Genomic DNA, 3,738 nt, shown 5'->3' on the forward strand with positions numbered 1-3,738 from the left:
TGGGTATGTAAATTTACACGTTTTTGTCTTAAAGTTTTATACGTATTAAAAAACATGTTATCTTTTAAAGGTCATGATTACGATAAATTTAAGTGACTCTTAGTTTTACGAGTCACAATCCATCATCATCATCATCATCGTGCTCAGTATATCTCATCAGTAGCAAAAATATTATAGGGTCTGATAAGGATAAGATGTAAACAGCCTTACCTCTGCCCCCTAAAAATAGAGAGGTTGCTTCTTAGTTATAGTCCATGCTATCATTAAATATGCAACTGAACCCAAAACGAACAATTTAAACGACAAATTAAAACAAATCCAAAAACCACATCAGTTAGAAAAGAAAACCTTAATTCAAATATATCCAATTCAAGAACCATACAATTTCAACTTCAATAAACATAAACCTGCTCTTTTAATAACATTAATAATAATTAATACCACCACCGTTAAAGCAACTGTGACCATTTTGCCACACTCGGTACACCCTGGTAAACAGCGAACACCATATAATATCCCGGTGGTGCCACCCTCTCATCCGGTGGCGCTGTACACGCTAGCCGAAACGAACCGAGTCTAACTGGCCATGCAATCGACACATCCAGCTTCACTAGCCTCTGCCCTTGCGAAAAAGAATGCGTAGAAAATGGTGCACTCGCGATATTCACGTCCGGCAAACCCATCACCGGAAGCACCCCGGTCACCTCTACATAGAACACATTTCCATAATGTATCTTTTCCGGCAACTCGATTATTATCGGCCTTATGAACTTATTAATCGGCGACAAATATTCCGGTGAGAACGCTTCGATTTTTAGCTCGGTCGGGAACTCGGCGGTGAAATTATAGTAGGAATGTGGGTTGCTTCCCGCGACCAGAACCCGTCCATCGGGAAGCAAATTAGCCGTTGAGTGATACAACCTGGGCACGGTACCCGGTTTCTGCATAAAAAACCGGGTACCAGTCTGTTCATCTGGTTTATACAAAACCGGATGTAAGCAAGGGTTTGAAGCCAGTTCAAACCCTTGACTACCGGTCTGTGCTCCGTTGATAATCAGCACGTCACCGGTCGGTAGCATGACCATATCGCCCATGATCCGACGAACCGGCATGTCCTCCATTTCCCAAACCGGGTTTTTTCCGGTCGCCTCTATCCGACCACAACTGCTCTTGGCCGGAGCAGTTATGGTCATATTATTAAAAGCTCCATGTTGCGCCCCGCCGCAAACGACAATGGTAGCCGAGGAATAATCTCCGGTTAACGCTAGCATCACCGAAGAACCCGCGGACGGGTAATTACGTGGGCCGCCTTCCAATTGCGGGTATTCTTTTAGTACAATGTTGTTTGCATGGTCATATAATACGGATTTGTTATTGGCAAATACAAATAAGTGACCATTAGGGAGAAGATGAACATAAGGGTAAAGATTATCCATTTGATCATCAGCTGAGCTAGCAAGAAATGGGAAATTAACGAGTCCGCCTGCATGGGTTTTTGGAGGGAAAAGCTCGACGCTAACGGCGTCTTTACCGCCGATGATGATGATAGATCCATTGGGTAGTATTTGATTAGTTGAATACCATCTACCTTGTGCTAACTCAATGTCTTCAAGCTCCTCCCAATCGCAAAACGATGTTGAATCACACGGAGTGAACTTACGTATCCTTTTGAACCCGTCATGGTCGCCGCCCGTGTGGAGGAGCGTGCCGTCGGGTAGAAACTGGCCCGACGAGCACCATGTGTCTGTGGAGACGGTTAGGGCTCGTGGGTTAGGGTTGATTAGGTCATAAATGGCGGAGTAGGTGAAGCAGTCTGGTCTAGGCTTGGGATCTTCGGGTTTCAGACCTGGGTTCATTTGACAATGGTAACGTTGATACTTGTGCTCTGTAGGGCCTAGGTCGTTTCGGTCAAGAAGGAGGACGGTGTTGAAGCGGGTGACAACTGTGTGCATTGAGGCGATCCTGGAGTTGTGTACCAGGACTTCCCACGTGCCAGGGAAGTCCTGGCGTGACTCCATGATGGTGTGCATGCATATCAGTAAGAGGAGAGTAACTTTTGATGGTTTCATCGGCAATTGAAATAGATGGACTACAAAGATAGTGAGTTTGAAAAGGTAAGAAGTGAACGGTTTTGAGTTGCATTAATATATATAGTGAACAATGTTGTTTCGAATAATGTAAGAAGTGGGCGTTAGGTAAGGTTTGGTTATGGCCATTTAATATGTATGGGGGTTTCATAAGCATATTGACTAAGCTGAAAGCAAAAACCAATATTGTAAACCATGTGATTAATTAAGGAACCGATCATCTTTACTAGATTACTTCATAACCTATGTGTGTTTTATATTTAGGGATATAAAATGTTTTTAAGGTACGTTGGTGAGTTAAAAGTATTTCTAATTTAAAGATTAAGGTTAATGAGTTAATGTATTTATGATTTCAAAGTTAAAAAGGTAATCTCAAACACGACCCATAACTTATTTGTATCGTGTTCATGTAGGACACACTTAAAGTGAGTTGACATAATGTTTCAAATCAACCACTTTATTGTTTTTCTTACTAATACAAGTAACAAACAGAGCCGTCTTTGAGGCATGGTATGGTAGTCGACGGCCACAGGCCCGACACCCCGTTAAGCCCGATTTTTTTTTTCAAAAAACATTTTTATGTATTTATATCAAAAACATGTGTATAATCAATGTTTTAACACAATTGCATAACCACTAGCTTGGTCTAATGGTAAAGGGGTATGACATCTAACCAAAAGGTTGTGGGTTCTAGTCTTGTTTGAGACAATTTTAAGCTTATTTTTATACAAAAGTTTTTACACAACTTAAATCATAATCAAATAAGCCCATTTATAATTAATTTGTTTAAACCCAACAAGATGTTTCTTTTACTTAAGGCCCAAAAAAAAGTTCGCATTTGGCCAAAAAAAAATTTCATCCTTTCGGAGCCGGCCCTAGTAACAAACTAAGTAACAATTTATTCAGCCAATAACTTAATCTTCAAGGAGTATTTTTATAATTAACGTGTTTATTATTTTTGTTTATCATCTCTCATTTCCAATCAACAATGTTGGTTTTTAGCTTTAGATTTTAGGAGCTAAATGGTAATGAGTTAGAAATAATTTAAACTTTTTAAATTTAAGAGACAAAAGTTTAGGTACCTACCTAATACTAAAAAGGTTTTATACCATGAATCGACTATTATGTGAATCTGCATCAAAAGTATTGAAGATTCATGGGTTTTAAATTCTCATGCCATGTTCCTTGTTCTTTCATGGAAGCATTAGTACAGATATATCTTATTTTTGAGAGATCTTAGCGCAAAATGCATTTTTTGGAACACTTTCATAACTAGGTTACATTTGTAAGTTTAAACATTAGTTGGTGGTGATAATTTACAACCATTTAAAAACAAAAACTTTTTAAAAAAATATGATATTTTAATATTTGTAAAAGAGAGAGAGAAATTTAAGTGACTCAAACCTCTAGTTTGGGGTAGTAGAATAGTTGATGAAATGAAATGAGACATGTAATGGAATGGATAAAATAAATTAAATTAATCATTATTATGTTATTGAGATATTCGATTACAGTGTAGAAATGAAATAAATCATTACTTTGTGTTGTTTGGTATAAAGGAAAAGAAGAAGGAATAAAATTAAAACAATAGGGACAGTGATGGTTGGGTGGTGGTGGTGGGCAGTGGTGGCCAATGGTGGTGGGAGTGGGG

At 38.8% G+C, this 3,738-nt stretch overlaps 1 pseudogene; it reads right to left on the bottom strand.

The window, feature by feature from the left end:
- Window positions 1-251: 251 nt before the first annotated feature.
- LOC143568855 (aldehyde oxidase GLOX pseudogene) lies at window positions 252-2,323 on the bottom strand (annotated as a pseudogene).
- Window positions 2,324-3,738: the final 1,415 nt, after the last annotated feature.

The sequence above is a fragment of the Bidens hawaiensis genome, unplaced genomic scaffold (assembly GCF_021521415.1).
Source record: "Bidens hawaiensis isolate Kalapana, Puna unplaced genomic scaffold, B.hawaiensis_p1.1 tig00024238_1, whole genome shotgun sequence".
NCBI classification, from domain to species: Eukaryota; Viridiplantae; Streptophyta; class Magnoliopsida; order Asterales; family Asteraceae; genus Bidens; species Bidens hawaiensis.